The 19236-nt window shown below is 37.1% G+C and overlaps 1 long non-coding RNA gene and 1 pseudogene across 1 annotated transcript in view; one reads left to right on the forward strand and one right to left on the reverse strand.

Annotated features, from left to right (window-relative positions):
• The first annotated feature begins 256 nt into the window (after positions 1 to 256).
• LOC116269101 lies at positions 257 to 393 on the forward strand (annotated as a pseudogene).
• A 4048-nt stretch (positions 394 to 4441) lies between these two features.
• LOC108581019 overlaps positions 4442 to 19236 on the reverse strand; it is a 42256-nt gene continuing 27461 nt past the window's right edge. The window contains exon 2 of the long non-coding RNA XR_002515702.2: positions 4442 to 4835. This is a non-coding gene — a long non-coding RNA (uncharacterized LOC108581019). The remainder of the gene's footprint in view (positions 4836 to 19236) is intronic.

Genomic DNA, 19236 nt, shown 5'->3' on the forward strand with positions numbered 1-19236 from the left:
ACAGACTAGCAAGTACAGCATGTGATTGGGTCAGAAGAGAAACCACGTGATAATTAGGCCCATTATCATTTTGAAGAATTTCTGGAAATTTTATAAGTTAAAATGGTGTTTGGAATATTTGCATTTGAAAGAACAATAGAATCTATACTTCATAGATTGTATTTACAAAAGCTAGTGACCCGTGACCTGAAAAAAAATTGCCAGCAGTTCAAAATTTTTTTCCTGGGGACCCAGCAAGGGCTGTAGGGTTAGGATCAAGGCTATACTTTTGGAGATTATTTCTATAGTTTCCTACTAGAGAACAAACCCTACCATATAGAGTATTGAATACTAGGAGGAGTCGTTTCTCTCCCTTTGCATGAGGTAAGAGGGAGGGAACAAAGTCTGAGTACTCTGTTTTAATTTTGGCTTCCAAAGCTGACTTTTCTTGAATAGTGTTCTCTTCTATATCTTACTCTATTTGTCAAATATTTTTCAGTGTTTTCCAGTGTTTGCCACTTTTTGGCTTTAAGGTAGTATATTGATTAAATGAGTAATTATATTTTTGGTTATGAGTTTGAAAAAATCAACTGTTTACTTTGGGATAATTTATACTTGTGCAAAAGTTGTAAGATGGTGCAGAGAGTACCCTTAGACCCTTCACCCAGTTTTAGTTTCCCTTACTGTTATACACTTACATTATGATAGTACATTTGTAAGAAATAGACCTAAGTATATTATGATTAACTAAGGTCAAGACATTATTTGAATGTCACCAGGTTTTCCATTAATTTGCCTTTTTTGTTCTAAAATCTCACCCAGGATACTTCATTGCATTTAGTTGTCATGGCTCCTTAGTCATCTCTGGTTTCTGACAGTTTCTTAGGCTTTAGTTGTTTTTCATAACCTTGAAAGTTCTAAGGACTACTAGTCAGGTATTTTGTATAATGTCCCTCAAATTGTGTTTGTCTGATGTTTTTATTTTGGTTGGGATGGGGTTATGGAGTTTTGAAATGAATAACACAGAGATGAAGTGCCTTTTTCATTGCATTATATTAGGGGGCATATGATATTCATGTGACATTACCCGTGATGTTAATCTTCATCACTTGGTTAAGGTAGTGTTTACAGGCTTTTCCATTGTAAAGTTACGTTTTCTCTTTCCATACTCTATTCCTTGGAGTGAATCACTAAGTCAAGCCCACACTCAGAAGGGAGGCAGGGGAAGAACTAAGCTACACCCCCTGGAGGAAGGGACCTACATATATTGTTTGTAATTCTGTAATAAAGATTTGTCTCTTTTCCTACATTATTTATTCAGTCATTGATTTATATCAGTATAGACACATGACTATTTATTTTATCCTTTGGGTTATATGCCTTTACTATATTTATTTTATTGGTCAAATTGTTCCAACTTTAGACATCACGTATTTCTTCAGTTTGACTCTTGTGTCCCTTATACAGGACCCTGCCCTTTTCTGGAGGGGTTAAGGAAGGAGCACTTCGCTACTTTCTGGCACTACAAGATGTTCCAAGCTCATCTTATATTTTCTGTGTCCCAGTACTAGAATCAGCCATTTCTCCAAGAAGCCCTGGTTCTTTGGAGAATAAGATTTAGAATCCAAGATTTGGGCACTGGGACTACTTAGTGTTACAGAAACATCATTACCTTTAAGACCTCTTAGCAAAGAGAGCTAGGTAATTATGTATACTAACTCACTGACCTTCAGAGATCTCTCATTATTTCTGTATCTATCCATTTGTATATATATTAAGCCAATACAGACTGATATCTCCAACAGTAATCCAGCACCACAGGGGTCATTCTAGCCTTCTCTTCTTTCTGATTTGTAACTTTCCTCTCCAATAGTGGGAAACCAGGTCTTACCATCTACCCTCCATTTACCAATTTGTTCAACGCTTTTGATTAATTTTTTAAAAATAGAGTTGTTTATCTCATTATTATTGTGTGTATGAGTTCTTTACTTATTCTCTATTATTGTGGATATTTCTTATATCAGGCATATATATTGCAGATATTTTCTCTCCGTTCATGTCTTGCCTTTTCATTTTCTTTTGAATATTAAAAGTTTTTCACATTGATGAAGTCCAATTTATTGGAGTTTTTTTCTTGTATAGTTCTGCTTTTTGTGTCCCATCTAAGAAATGTTAGCTTATCCCAAGGTCTCAAAGATTGTCTCCTACATTTTCATCTACATATTTTAGAGTTTTAGCTTTTACATTTAGTTCTGGTTAACTTTTGTCTACTAGATTTTCATAAAACAATAACACTTTTATTTTCATATGCTTTTGTTTATATAATATTCAAAGTACATTATTATAAGTACAACAACTTAAGGAAGCACAACTGAGTCTTAGTAAATACTAACTAGACTGGCACAGCAGACATGTAACATATACTAGAGAATAACCTCCCAGCCTTGGTCTTCAGCACTGTGGGCTTTATGGGTAAGTTTACCGAGGTAACGAAGAGTTTGGTTAATCTGATGTGTAGATGAACAGAAAGTGAGTTTTAAAAAAATCTACCAGATATAGAACAGTAAGCTGATAGATCAATTCTGTGCTTGCAAAACTAGCCCTAAATTATATCTTTCTTTTTGGCTGTCATAATTTCAGAGAAACTGATCAACTAGAAAAATGGTTTACAAACTGTTCTGCAGAGTTTTATGATTCCATTGCAGTTACCTGTAGGGCAATAATAACTCCCATAGGTTCTTAATTGGAACAGATCCCTGTTACAAAAGACAGATGAACAAGGAAAAGACAGAAGTTTATTAACATGCATATTTTATATATTTACATGGGAGACATCCAGAAAATAAGTAGTTCTCCTAGAGGTGGCTTTGACTTCCAGTTTAAATAGCATCTTCAAGAAAGGAAAGTAAATTTTTAGAGACATGGCAAGACAAAGGAAAAGGACTTTGAGTCTTTAGGTGCTAAAATTTGTGGAAAAGTAAAAAATTGACTGATAAATTCTAGTTAGTAAAACTGATAAATGTAGATTCCACTGGTACCTCTCTGGGATGACAAATTGTCTTCAGTGGTTAACAAAGTTTAAACCTTTGTTCTCTCTGGTAGAAGAGAGTTGGGGAAAGGATGGAGGGACTGGGGTGAGCCACAGGCCGAATATCTTTCTTTTGTCTTTGTAAATCTATGTCCTGCTTTTAGGCTTATAGAAGGAGGGCAGAGAGCTTTCCTGTATCCTCTTAATTGTCTTCAGCTCAACAATCCTTTATATTTTGGGGTGGCATATTCTGGTCTCCCATATTAGAATGCTCAAGTGAAATAAGTTGTTAGTTTTTTGTTTTGTTTTGTTTTCTATTTTGCATAGATTGCTTTTTCTTCAGAGGTTCTGTAGCTTATAAGAAAAGGAGTAAAGGTTAGAAATCATGATTGAACAGGTACTCATTCAGAGGAAATCAATCAGTTGTGGGTATGTTGGATAATATGTATGAAAGACAGTGTTTGTTGCCTAACCAGAAGCCATTTCCTCCTATTTCTTGCTAACCGTACCTTGATTTCATACCAGTAGCAATGTACTCAATACAGTAGAAACTAGCATAGCTGCTGCAGGTAGCCAGCTGCAGAGACCCAGTATTCAGCCCCCAACCTGCTTGATCCTACCTCAAGAAAATCTTCTGGTCTCAAGGCATTTCTCTAAGTTTTTACTTGTTGCTTCTTTGGCCTTTGTGGCAGCCAAGGAAGGTTGACAGGTAAATGAGTAAATAGTGACAAGGTATGTGACATTATAAGGAGGCTCTGATTCAATTTAGTTCCTTAAGACTGATTTATGAATAGCCTCACCAGGTTAACATTTAAACATTTCAAGGGAGAGCACTTTCTTCAGTTTCTTTAGAAGACAGTTCACTCGCCTTATCAGTTTTAAAGTCAAGATGTAGCATATTTGTTTTGTTCCCCTAAGCAAAATTCTTCTCTGTAAAGATGAGGTTAGAATGTGGTGTTATCTCACTTTCAAAATATTTTTAAGCTTGAGTGATGATGTGTTATTGAAGAAAAACCTTCTTATTTGATCTGGTTTAATTAAATCAGCAGTCTCATTCTATGGTTTAGATATGCATAATCTTAGCATATGATCATTTTGGCTTATTATTAATTTAGACTGTGTTGAGAACATCATTTTTGTTGTTAAAAGAACCTGCCTAATTTATTCCCTGAACTGATAAATTTAATTATCAGTTTCTTTAAATTTCCTTTGGAAGCATCCTTTCAAACATCAAATCATAAAAGCCAGTACTGGTATTCTGGCTAACCTAAAATGCAATGATCAGTAGGCACAAAATAAGAAACAGTTTAAAATGGTGTTCCAGATAAATTTGAGATATAAAAATGTAATAAAAAAAATGTAATCAAAGGAAATACCTGCCTCAGCTCCATCACTGGGAGGCATGGCTGGAAAAGGAATCACAATGACACCAAATAAGAAACATGAAAGTCATTTACTCCAAACCATAATTTCACAGAAGTGGAAATGGGCTCAGAAAGGCCGAGTGATTAACCTTAAATCACATGCCTTCTCTTTGGCAGGAGACTAAACTTAGGCATCCTAACTTCCAGTCCTATATTGTTTTTTCTTTAAATTACTTCTAGTGGAGCTGATAACATCTGTTATGGCCATCTTTATAATGAATGTCAATGACCAGCCTAATTGGTCAGTCATCATTATTAAGGTGAGGAAAATAATTATAGAGGTGAATACTTCCATCTCATTCACTTCTGATGAATGAACTTCAACCTTGTCACGACTGCTCTGGTTTTTAGGCTTGGTTGTGTTAGCGTAAGTCCATCAATCTTTCCAGTTTTCTCTTTCAATCCTAGGGGAAAAGAATTAATAGATATTAGCCTGGGCAACATGGCAAAATCCCGTCTTTAGAAAAAAAAATTAAAAATTAGCTGGGCGTTGTGGCATGCACCTGTAGTCCCAGCTACTTGGGAGGCTGAGGTGGAAGGACTGCTTGAGCCCAGGAGGTCAAGGTTGCAGTGAGTTGTGTTTGTGTTACTGCACTGCAGCCGGGGTGACAAAATGAGACTCTGTCTCAAAAAAAAAAAAAAAAGAATTAATAGATTTAATTTAACGGCCAGGCACGGGAGCTCACGCCTATAATCCCAGCACTTTGGGAGGCTGAGGCTGGTGGATCACAAGGTCAGGAGTTCGAGACCAGCCTGGCCAACATAGTGAAACCCCCTCTCTACTAAAAATACAAAAATTAGCCGGGCATACTGGCAGGTGCCTGTAATCCCAGCTACTTGGGAGGCTGAGGCAGGAAATCACTTGAATCCAGGAGGCAGAGGTTGCAATGAGCTGAGATCGTGCCATTGCACTCCAGCCTGGGCAGGAGAGTGAGACTCCATCTCAAAAAAAAAAAAAAAAGATTTAATTTTGTATGTAGAGTTGTGTAAATTTCAAGGGAAAATTTCTCTGTTACCCTCTGAAGGTTCACTGAAAATCAACTGACAAAAGGCAGATTAATAGGAGAAAAGGCATATAAAATTTTATTTTAACATGCATGGCATGGGGGATTCACAAGAAAATGATTATCCGATAACCCAATAGAGGACAGAAGGTTATTTACCCTTTTTCATAGAGGAGAGATCCATGGACCTGAGAGGCAGGAGGTGGAGCTGCACAGAAACAAAGTTTGTCTTATTATGCAAATAAAGTTATTCAAATAATCTCTTGGAGCTTCCTTTCAAAGAACAGATGAAAAGTCTTCAGCCAGGTGTGCTGGCAGTGAGCCCAGGAGTTTGAGCCTATAGAGTACTATGATGGTACTTATGAATAGTCACTGCACTCCAGACTAGGCGACATAGCAAGACCACTTCTCCAAAAAAAAAAAAAAAGTCTGTCTGGCGTGGAGACTCACAGTCTCTCTAGATGTTAATATTTCCTGGTTTTTTGATAAGATCCTTAAGGAGTCCGTTTAAGACGATTGCTTTTTTTTTTTTTTTTTTTTTTGGTGGAAAGAAGCTTTTTTGGTCTGATAAAGAAATTTCATAGAGAATCTCTCCATGCACAGGCAGAGGTGGGGCTGTGGGGGAACAAGACAAGGTTAGAGAGACCATGATTCCAACGCAGCTTCTAAGGTCTCTCAGTATGTCAAAGTGTCAGTCTTTGGGTGTATTGCTTTCTGAGTCCCAACATAAGTTAATCAAAGAATGAAGAAATCTCACATTTGTAAAGCACCTCGCAGATGATGAAGTACCTCAAATATATCACAACACTATGAGATATTATTCTTGCTTTGCAGATAAAAAAATTGTTAAACTGACTTGCAAAGCCAGACTAGAAACCAGTTCTCTGTCCAAATCTAGTGCTCTTTCCACATTTTACCTTTTGCAGATCACTTAAGAAATGATTACTCTTCCATTTGTGAATCCCGAATATGTGAGACAGGTCTCAGTTAATTTAGAAAGTTTATTTTGACAAGGTTGAGGACTCATGCCCATGACACAGCCTCAGGAGGTCTTGACGACATGTGCTCAAGGTGGTCAGAGAACAGTTTGATCTTACACATTTTAGGGAGACATGAGATATCAATCATGTAAGATGTAAGATATGTAAGATGAACATTGGTTAGGACAGGAAAGGCGGGACAACTCAAAGCAGAGGAAGGGGCATCCAGGTCATAGGTAGATAAGAAACAAATGGTTGCATTCTTCTGGCTTTCTGATTAGCCTCTCCAAAGGAGGCAATCAGATATGCATTTATCTCAGTGAGCAGAGAGGTGACGTTGAATAGGATGGGAGGCAGGTTTGCCCTAAGCAGTTCCCAAGTTGACTTTCCCCTTTAGCTCAATGATTTGGGGGCCCCAGTGTTTGTTTTCTTTTCACACACTATAATGGACATAATTAACTGATGTCCAGAAGGAAAGTGTGTGAAGGCCAAATGCTTTTCTCATCTACTGTTGTTCCAATACTTGAAAAAAAAAACAAAAACCTAAGCTAGGAAGGTTTGAACATTTATAGATGGATATATTAATTCACAACAAACATACACTGAGCACCTACTATGCACCACACATTGTTAGGTATGAGGAGACAAGCCTATTGCTGGGAGTGATTTATAAACACTAATGTACAGTGTTATTATTTTAAGAGAAAACTTACAAATTAGTTAAAGCCTATAAATCCTTGGATATTATTAGACCAAGGCCTAAATGAAAGATTCAAAAATGCTTAGTTAAAAGGAATTTTCCCAATCACCTACTTCAATAACCACCTTTTCAAGACAAGGAAATCTGGAAGGAAAATGTTAACTGACTAGCCAAACATCACTTCAAGCATCTGTTAGTGTCTGATAAAAGCCAGATAATTCTTTTAGAAAAGGTTAAACTGTTAGGACACAGTGAGAGGTCTTGAGACTTTTGGAGGGACGTAAGAATTCAAGACCCTGTCAATGATTTGACTTGCCTACAGAAAGTAAACGTAAAACACAAAAGGAACGTTAGCTGTTTTTCAATAACATGGCAACTTTGTTGTCCCCCTCTCCCACCCTCGCCTCTCTGCACACACTCTCTCTTGCCATTGCAGAAAGATGACTAATGGTTTATATACAAGAGATAGCAGTTAATATAAGGCACACGATGTTATACAATAATTAGGCAAAATTAGAGTATTTACATTTCAACTACCTTGGGTTTTTTTTTTTTACAAAAGTAAAAAATAGTGATGAGTTGATACAGCCCCCTGGTAAAGCTCAAGTTGTCACGTTCAACTGTTATGCAGGATACTTTGAGGTGGGAATTTTAAAAGGTGTTATTTTCACAGGACATTAGCATAATAAACACACATTACCTTCAGTCAATGAGCATCACCTTATGCATAATTAATGGAATGTAGATATGTGAGATGTGATCAGTAAGTGAATGTTTTGCTATCAGTCTTTATTCATATCAAAAAGTTTCCTCATAATTCAAAACAATTTCAACTATCTGTCATTAACTTCTAGCATAAGAAATGGAGTAATCCATTAATGAGCATTGTTTGTCAAATGGCAGTCCATATTCTTTTAAATCAGTGGAACACTATCTGGCATAGAACCCCAGGGTATATGATACTGTTAGCAATTTGGTATCCATTCACCTTAGTGAATGGCAAAAAACAAAGGCATGCAAACAGATATAAAATACTGGCCAACTCAACTGTTCTTTAAAAAAACCTGTCTCAAAATATCCTGCAAAGTGTATACAGATGATAAAAAGAGAATGAGACAAAGAAGAATGATAAAAAGAGAATGAGACAAAAGACAGATACAGAAGGATCTGTGATGATGTCAACTTCACTCAGTTGCAGCACTAAATTGGCCACTGCTTACTTAGTTTGTCTACTCTGGGCAGTACAGGCCTGACTGAAAATGTTAATTGCATCCACCAAATTTGAGTATTTCACCTGTAAAATTTTTGAGGATTATTTTGCATAAGCACCAGTTTAAAACAATAAAATCTTCTCTGTGAAGATTTAACTAACATAAGTATACATAGCATTATAAGTCATAAGTATATATAGCATTATACATAAGTATACGTAGCATTATAAGTCAAGTATTAGGAATAAGTATTCATGGTAAATTGCAAGTGACATAGAAATAACAATCCTACTTCGATGGGTATTAATAAAAAATAAATCTGAGTAATGCGGATGGACTCTTCTTGTTAAAGTATAATTTTCAAAAAGCAAAACCATGACTCTCAAGCAAATATAAAATTATGGGAGAACCAGTAAGATGTTATGATAGGTTGAAAGAGCAGTTAAGCAGCTGGATTATTGATAGGACATTTAACAAACAAACATTAGGATAAGATTGTTGGGTTAGATATAAACTGGTAACGACCAGTAGGCCATAAATCTCTATAGTCATCTGTTCCGCAGAAATTACCACCATCTCTACCTGACAAAGTCTCTCAGTTAATGAGTGACTTACTAAGTCTGAGCCTATAATTACAGAATTACAGTAGCACTGAGAAGAACAATCCTTGGGTGGCCTTTTCTACTGTTTCATACTGAAAGTCATGCTGTCACCATTTTGTTTTGTTTTTATTTTTGCCTCATTTCCAAGTTTTGGGTAATTTTTCTGATGGGTCTTTTCATTAATTAGCTTCTACAGAATCATAATCTAAGTGGGTCCAAACCATTCCATAGATCAAAACTAATACTCAAATTGGACAAGAATTCTCATTCTCTCTGCCTGCCTTATTTCATAGTCATTAAAAGTATAACTTTCAAACCAAGCTACATGGATTTCATAAAACATACTTTCTATTGCCCTAGGTTTTCTGTTCTTATTTAATTTTGCACAAATGTGGATTTGCCCTAAGGAAATATTGGAGAGGTTCCCATTATATAAAAATATTCTTCATTACAGCTTCCTGAAAAATGTCTGACAGTGTTTTCTTTAATTGTGTTTAGGATAACCCTATAACTCTCACTAGCTTTAGATAGTGCAGAGAAAAAACCATCTTTCAGACTAACATCTAACAGAAAGACTTTCTTCCATTACTCAAAACTCATCTCCTCTGTGGTTATTTCTTGCCTTTCACTTTTACATGTTCCTATCTCTATCTATTTCCTTGCCTTTCTCTATATACAACCTGATAAAATTTGACCACTTTTTTAGAATTTTGATGGTTACTATTTTGTAGCCTCTGTATTTGTCCATTCTCACACTGCTATAAAAATATTACCTGAGACTAGATAATTTATAAACAAAAGAGGTTTAATTGGCTCACAGTTCTGCATGGCTGGGAGACCTCAGTGGAAACTTACAATCATGGCAGAAGGCGAAGGGGAAGCAAGGCACATCTTACATGGTGGCAAGAGAGAGAGCAAAGAGGTGCCACACTTCAAAACTGTCTGCTCTCATGAGAACTGACTCAGTATTATGAGAACAGCCATGGGTTTCCCCCGTGAAAGTGCCTATCTTTGTGCCCTAAGGAAGTTTATGCTAGCATTGATGTTGGCATTCACCTGCAGGTCAATTCTTGGGCCTTCCTGTTGCTTACTCAGATGCCAGTAGTGGCAGCAGTGGCCTGGGCAGGTGGGCATGTTCATGGGAAACCACCTCCATGATCCAATCACCTCCCACCAGGTCAACTTGTGGGGATTACAATTAGAGATGAGATTTCAGTGGGGACACAGAGCTAAACCATATCAACCTCTTACATATAAATCATTTAAAAATGGAAGACAAGGAGGGGCTTCAAGATGGCTGACTAGAAGCATTGCATGCCTACCTCCTCCACTTAGAAGAATCAAAATAGTGTATAAATAAGTGTATTTTGAATATTTTACTCAAGAGAGAACACTGGAATTCAACAAAGAAGTGACAGGAAACACCAACATCAAGGAAGAGGAAGCAAAAGAGGAAGCCAACTTGTCTGGGATTAGCTGGGAGATTGGAATGACTTCCCAACATGGAGAGAGTGTGAGAGACTTCCAGTGACCCACAGACCCACCATAGAATCATACAATCCTCATCACAAGAGAGCCCGTTGACACTCCCAAGCCCTGAAACTAACACAGAGAGCTGCGAGGAGACCATGGGATGGAACAGCTACAGGGAGGGAGCTTGTGCTGGGTCCCACACCCTTTCTGAGACCTAAGCAGCTACAGGGCTAGAGCAAGGTGCCACTTTCAAACCTAGCCTTTGGAAGACTTCACATTGTCCTGGGGTCTGGTGGCACTGGGTCTGAGTTATTAGGGAAACTCAGGCTGTCACTGCTGTGACTAGGGTGTGTGCTGAGAGTTCCCCTGCATCCAGGACTGAGAAGCATGCTAGGAGTGAGCTGCAGCTGGGGCTGGGAAGTGAATACTGCCAGGACTGAGACTGGGATGTGAACAGAGAACAGGTTGCCACTGGGACTGAGTTGCAAGCTGCATGGGGGCTCCTGCAACCAGGGCTGGGACATGAGCTAGGTGTAGGCTGTGGCCATCAAAGCTGGGTAGCAAGCCTATGGGGACTGGGACATGAGAGGGACAAGCATTCCCTAGCCAGCAGGCAAGGCCATAGTTACTGAGGAATGCCCCAACTGAGGCCCTGCCACTGAAGGCTGTTACAGACCTTCAACTTAGCACTCCACCTGGGGCCTGAGAATAGTTCTGTTCCTGCTGACCATGGGTAGTGCTTGCTCTCACCATTAGGTAACTTGAGCACAAGCCTACCCAGCAAGGCTTTATCCCTACCGCTCTGAGAGAGATGGCATAGCCCAGAGTCCTGGGGATGGCCCAACCCAATTCACCACACTGAGTACCTGAGTGCTCCAGGGTCTTGAATTTGGGCCTAAATTCCTGGCCAGTACCACCTCAGCTGGCACCTCCCCACAAGCACCACCTGTGTGCCTAGAGACTGGCCCACCTAGCTCATCACAGCCACTTCCAACATCAGCACACACTGCTTGGGACCTAGAGATTTGTCCCACCACTGCTACTGCCATCACCCATCTCTCATACCAGTTTCCCAGGGGTCTGAGAACATGCCCATCTGCCCAGACCACTGTTGCTACTGCTGGCATCTGACTAAGCCACAAGAAGGCCCAAGAATTGGTCTGCTGGTAACTGCCAACACCAGTTCTAGCATAAACTGCTGTAAGGCATAAGCATAGGCACTCTTAGCCCACCCCTGCCACCACTAGGGTCTGAAGACTGGCCTACCTGGCATCTCAGTCCCAGCTCAACTTCACCACAAACTCCACTAAAAACCACCCTAACCTACCAAGGAAATCACAGATACTGCTAACACTTTTTATACCTAAAAAAATCATACAGAGACCACATTACTCCACACACCCAGAATCAAAGCCAAAGTGCCCTATCCAGCCAACACTACAGATACATCTATAGGAAAAAAGGTTTTCCCCTATAAAATTAATGTAAAAATAGGAAGAAGTGACTATTATACCAGATGTGCAGATGTCAACGTAAGGACAAAGGAAACATGAAAAATCAAAGAAATGTGGCTCCCAAAGGAACACAATAATTCTCCAGTAATATATCTTAATTTTTAAAAAGGTCAAAATCCCAGATATACTTTGCAACTCTGATGTGCTAAAAAAAAAAAAAAATCAAAATCCCAGATGAAGGATTCAAAATATTGATTTTAAAGAAACTTAGTGAGATACAAGAGAATTCTGAAAAACAATACAAAGAAATCAGAAAAATAATTCAGAATATGAATCAGAAATTTACCAAAGAGATACATTAAAAAAAAAAAAAGATACTAAATAGAAATTCTGGAACTGAAGAATTCATTGTAGAAAATAAAAAATACATGTAAAAGTTTCAACAATAAACTAGATCAAGCAGAATAAAAATTCTCAGAATTTGAAGACAAGTCTTTTGAAACAATTCAGCAGGTAAAAATAAAGAAAACAGATTAAAAAGGAATGAGCAAAGCCTTCGTGACATTTGGGACAACATGAAGTGACAGAATATTTAAACTATTGGCATTCCCAAGGGTGAAGAAAATGTGAAAAGATTAGAAAACTTACATAACAAAATAATAGATGAAAATTTCCTAAGTCTAGCAAGAGATTTAAACATTCATGTAAAGGAGGCTTAGTGAACCTCAGGCAGATACAATGCCAAAAGGTCTTCTCCATAGTACCTTATAGTCAAGCTGTCTAAAGTCAAAGATAGGGAGTGACTCCTAAAAATAAGAAGAGAAAAACATCTAGTAACCTATAATGGAAACCTCATCAAACTATGTGAATCACTCCACAGAAACCTTACAGGCCAGAAGAGAATGAGATGATATAATCAAAGTGAATTTTTTAAAAACTATCGCCAAGAATACTATATACAACCAATTTATCCTTTAAAAATGAAGGAGAAATAAAATCTTTCCAGAGAAGCAAATGCTGAGGAAATTATTACCACTAGACTTGTCCTACAATAAATGTTCAAGGGAATGCTGAACCTGGAAGTGAAAGAATGACATTTAACATCATGAAAACACATGAAAGCATAAAACTCACTGGTAAAGCAATTACACAAAGGAAGAAGAGAAAAGAATCATGGTACTACTCAGAAATCCACCAAAACACAATGACAAACAATAAAAGAAAAAGTAAAGAACAAAGAATATATAAATCAACCAGAAAAAATTAACAATATGATAGGAACAAAACCTCACATATCAATAATCTTGAATATAAACATATTAAATTATCCACTTAAGAGATACAGAACGGCCAAATGGATTTTAAAAATATTATTCAACTATACACTGCTTGCAGGAAACTCATCTTACCAATAAAAACATGTATAGACTGAAAGTAGATGGATAGAAAAAGATTCTATGCAAACAGAAACCAAAAGTGAGCAGAAGTAGCTACACTTACATCAGATAAAACAGACTTTCAGTCAAAAGCAGCAAAAAATATACGAAATACAAAGAATGTCATTATATAATGATAAAAGGATCAATGCAGAAAGAGGATATAACACTTCTAAATATATATGCACCTAACACTTGTGCACCCACATTCATAAAGCAAGTATTACTAGGTATAAAGAGAGATAGACTACAAAACAATAATAGTGGGGGACTTTAACACCCACTCTCAGCAGTAGACAAATCACATAGACAGAAAATAAAAAAAGAAACACTGGATTTAAACTGCACTTTAGACCAAATGGATCTAACAGACATTTACAGAACATTCTATCCAACAGCTGCAGAATATACATTTTTTTCATCATCATATGAACATTCTTCAGGAGAGACCATATGTTAGGACACAAAAGGAACCTTAACAGGTTTTTTTAAAATTGAAGTCATATTAAGTGTCTTCTAAGACCATAATGGAGTAAAACTAGGAATCAATACCAAGAGAACTTTGGAAACTATACAAATACATGGAAATTAAACAATATGTTCCTGTATGACCATAGGGTCAATTAAAAAATTTAAATAAAACCAAAAAATTTCTGAAAACAAATGAAAATAGAAATACAACATACCAAAACTGTAAGATACGACAAAAGCAGTTCTAAGAGAGAAGTTTATAGCAACAACTGCCTACATCAAAAAGGTAGAAAGATTACAAATTAGGCTAGGCGCGGTGGCTCATGCCTGTAATCCCAGCACTTTGGGAGGCTGAGGCAGTGGATCACTTGAGGTCAGGAGTTTAAGACTAGTCTGGCTAACATTGCAAAACCCCATCTCTACTAAAAATACAAAAATTAGCCAGGCATGGCACCACGCACCTGCAATCCCAGGTTCTCCAGAGGCTGAGGCACGAGAATTGCTTGAACCCAGGAGGCGGAGGTTGTAGTACAGTGATCCAAGATTGTGTCACTGCACTCTACTCTAGGCAACAGAGTGAGACTCTGTCTCACACACACACACACACATACACACACGAAAGATTACAAATTAACAATAAAACAATTCACCTCAAGGAACTAGAAAAGCAAGAACAAACCAATCCCCAAATTAGCATAAGAAAAGAAATAATAAAGATCAAGGTAGGAATGAATGAAATGGAGACTAAAAAAAATACAAAGGATCAATGAAATGTGAAGTTGATTTTTCAAAAAGATAAAAAAAAATCGATAAATTGCTAGCTGTACTAACCAAGAAAAGAGGAAAGAAGACCCAAATAAAATCAGAAATGAAAAAGGAGACATTACAAATGATACCACAGAAATACAAAAGATCATCAGAGACTTATGAAAAACTATACACTGACAAACTGGAAAACATAGAGGAAATGGATAAATTCCTGGAAACATATGACCTGTCAAGATTGAATTAAGAAGAAATAGAAAACCTGAACAGACTAAAAATGAGTAGTGAGATTGAATCAGTAATTTCAAAAATCTCCCAACAAAGAAAAGCCCTGTACCAGATGGATTTAGAGTCAAATTACACCAAATGTACAACAAATTAATACCAATCCTTATGAAACTATTACAAAATATCAAAAAGGATGGAATTTTTTCTAATTCATTTGACAAGGCCAGCATCACCTGATACCAAAACCAGACAAGAACACAACAAAAAAACAAGATTCCTGATTAACATAGCCACAAAATTCCTGAAAAAGCATTTAATAAAATTCAACATTTCTTCATGATAAAAACTCTCAAAAAACCAAGCATAGAAGGAACATACCTAAAATAATAAAGACCATATATGACAAATCTGTAACTAACATCATACTGAATAGGGGAAAAGTCAAAAGTCTTCTCTAAGAACATAAACAAAACAAAGATGTCCGCTTTCACCACTCTTATTCAACATAGTACTGGAAGTCTTAGCTAGAGCAATCAATATCTAGAGTCCTAGCTAGAGCAATCAGGCAAGAGAATGAAATAAAAGGCACTCAAACTGGAAAAGAGAAAGTCCAATTGTCCCTGTTTGCTGATGATATAATCTTATATTTTGAAAAACCTGAAGACTCAACCCACAGTAACGGATAAAAAGAAAACTAATCTCCTGAAAAACATAGATAAAAACTTACAAAAGCAGCCAGGGTACTCATTGGAACAGAGAACCATGAAGATGAAACAGAGAGATAAGAAAGTTGTGACAAAGACCTTTCATGGTGCTTTGTTGTTCCAGTAGATAAAAATGATGTTAGGTACAGAGAACTGCCTGAAACACACGCTGACCTCAAGAGAATTTGCAAGACAGAAGTTGAGACTGAAAGTTTTTGCTCCCATTCAGGAAATGATGACTTTTGTGCAGTTTGCTAATGATGAATGTGATTATGGGATGGGGTTTGAGTTGAGAATGGACCTCTTTTGCTATGGCTCACATTATTTTCCTCAAGTTACTGGTCAGCTTTTACCTCTTGCATATAGTCTGTTGAAGAGGAATCTGTTTGTAGAAATTATTAAGGATCATTTGGCAAACAGAAGTAAAGAGAACATAGACCAACTTGCTGCATGAGTAAGGTGGCTTTGGTGTACAATATTTTAAAGGGTTAGTATTAAACTTGTGGTTTTTGTTTTGTTTTTAAGGAATGTAAAAAATAAACATTTACTAAAAATGTTAAAAAAAAAAAGACTCAACCCGAAAACTCTAAGATTTAATAAATGAATTCAGATAAATTGTGGAACACAAAATAATATGCAAAAATCAATAGCATTTTATTCACGAGTAATGATCTAGCTGAGAAAGAAATCTCATTTACAATAGCTACAAAAACAAAACAAACAAACAAACAAAAAACACCAAACCTAGGTATAAAGTTAACCAAGGAGGTGAACAATCTCTACAAGGAGAACTACAAAATACTAATGAAAGAAATTGAAGATGACAAAAACAAGTGGAAAAACATCCCATGCTCATGGAACAGAAGAATTAATATCATTAATATGACCATATTGCCCAAAGCAATCTACAGATTCAATACAATCCCTATCAAAATACCAATGCATTCTTCACAGAATTAGAAAAAACAATCCTAAAATTTGTATGGAACCAAAATAGAGCCCAAATAGCCAAAGCAATCCTGAGCAAAAAACAATGAAGATGGAGGTATCGCATTACCTCACTTCAAAATATATTACAAAGCTATATACTAACCCAAACAGCATGATATTGGTATAAACATAGACACAATGACCAATGGAACAGCAAAGAGAATCCAGAAATCGTCACATATTTGCAGCCAATTGCTCTTCAACAAAGCCTAGAAGAACTTAAGTTAAGGAGAGGATACCATGTTCCATAAATGGTGCTGGGAAAATTGGATAACCACTTTCAGAAAAAGGAACTGGATCCCTATTTTCCATTGTAAGCAAAAACCAACCAAAAATGGATTAGTGTTAAACATAGGACCCACACTATAAAAATAGTAGAAGGAAACCTAGGAAAAACTCTCCTGGGCATTTGTCTAGGCAAATAATTTGTGACTAAGACTTTAAAAGCACAGGCAACAACAACAAAAATAGACAAATGGGACTTAATTAAACTAAAAGTCTTTTGCAAAACCACAATGAGATAGCATCTTAATCCAGACTGCGGAATGGTTATTATTAAAGAGTCAAGAAATAATGAATGTTGGTGAGGATGCAGAGAAAAGAAAACTCTTATACACTGTTGGTGGGAATGTAAAATAGTACAGCCACTGTGGAAAACAGCATGGAGATATCTCCAAAACTGAAAATAGAATCAACATTCGATCAAGCAATCTCACTACTAGGTATTTACTCAAAAGCAAATAAATCAATCTATCAAAGGGATACCTGCACTCACATGTTTATTGCAACACTATTCACAATAGCAAAGATATACAATCAACCTAAGTGTTAATCAGTGGATGAATGGATAAAGAAAATGTGGTATACAACGGAATACTCTTCAGCCATAAAATAGAATGAAATGTCATTTGCAGCAACATGATGGAACTGGAGGTCATTTTCGTAAGTGAAATAAGTCTGGTTCAAAAAGACAAATATTGCATGTTATCACTTTATGCAGGAGATAGGGAATGGAAAGATAGGTAACCGAGACTGGGAAGCATAATTCCGAGAAGTGGGGAGGTTGAAGAGAGGTGCGCTAAAGAGCACAAACATATAGTCAGCGGAATAAACTTCAGGTCTTAAAGGAGGGTGACTATAGTTAATAGAAATGTGTTGTATCTGAATAATGTACACCCTAAACACCCTGACTTGATCATGACATATTATACACATTAACAAAATTTCACATGTACCCCATAAATTTGTACAAATAAAAGTAATTTTAAAAAATAATTTTAGCTGGGTGCAGTGGCTCACCACTGTAATCCCAAAACTTTGGGAGGCCCAGGCGGGTGGATCACGAGGTCAGGAGATCCAGACTATCCTGGCTAACGCAGTGAAACCCCATCTCTACTAAAAATACAAAAAATATCGGCCGTGAGCAGTGGCTCATGCCTGTAATCCCAGCACTTTGGGAGGCTGAGGTGGGCGATCACGAGGTCAGGAGATCGAGACCATCCTGGCTAACACAAGTGAAACCCCATCTCTACTAAAAATATTAAAAAATTAGCCAGGCGTAGTGGCGGGTGCCTGTAGTCCCAGCTACTCGGGAGACTGAGGCAGGAGAACGGCGTGAACCGTGAGGCGGAGCTTGCAGTGAGCCGAGATTGGGCCACTGCAGTCCAGCCTGGGCCACAGAGCAAGACTCCGTCTCCCCCCACCCCCCCCCCAAAAAAAAATCAGCTGGGCATCGTGGCGCACGCCCATAGTCAGAGGTTGCAGAGAGCCAAGATTGCACCACTGCACTCCAGCCTGGGCAACAGAGCAAGATTCCATTTCAAAAATAATGATAATAATAATTTTAATGGCTTAAAAAGTAGAACCAACCTAAATCGCCACCAGCTGATGAACAGATAAATAAAAGGTGGTATATCCATACTAATACATGCTACAACACGGATGAACTTTGGAAAATTATTCTAAATGAAAGAAGCCAGTCACAAATGACTAAAGTGTATATATAACTCGATATATATGAAATAGGCTAATCTATAACAACATGTTTAGTGGTTGCCTAGAAATGCGGAATAGTGGGAGGCCAAAGAGTATGGAGTTTCTTTTCAAGTTGATAAAAATGTCTAAAATTGATTGTAGTGATGATTTCACATCTCTGTGAATATATTAAAAACCAATGAATCATTTTTAAAAAGGAAGATGAGGAATATTATTAAGTGAAACTATAAGCTTAATCTGAAATCCTTCCTCAGCCCCCAAATAAAAGACTAGTGCCATTTTTAAAATGAGTTCAGAGAATTATCTTGTTCAGTAAATTTGTGTCTAAATTTCTGGTTATTCCTTTTTGTTATTTTTCCTAGAAATGGAATTACTGCTTCAAAAGGTATGAACTCTGGATTCAGACTCCATGTCATTCTCCCATCTCAGATCTCTTACCAGCTTTGTGACCTGAGTAATGAAGCCCTTGGTTTTCTCATTTGTAACGTGGGCATCATATTATAGAGCTGTTGAATAATATATAAAAAAATTTTAGCCCAGGCCTGTGACTCAATAAATGGTAGAAACCAAGAGCACCATTCACTCCCTACTTCACCATGCATTCCATTTCAATGTCATCTCTTGACAGGAGTCTTCTTTGCCTATCCCCTTTAACTGAGATATTCCCTACCAGAGTTCCCTGTTTGTTTCTTTTACAGAACTTTTACAATTTGTAATTATTTATTTATCTTATCTTTCTTGCCTGTAAAACTAGAAACTCCAGGAAGCTAGAGTAATGTATACCTTATTCAC

The sequence above is a fragment of the Papio anubis genome, chromosome 9 (assembly GCF_008728515.1).
Source record: "Papio anubis isolate 15944 chromosome 9, Panubis1.0, whole genome shotgun sequence".
Lineage (NCBI taxonomy): Eukaryota > Metazoa > Chordata > Mammalia > Primates > Cercopithecidae > Papio > Papio anubis.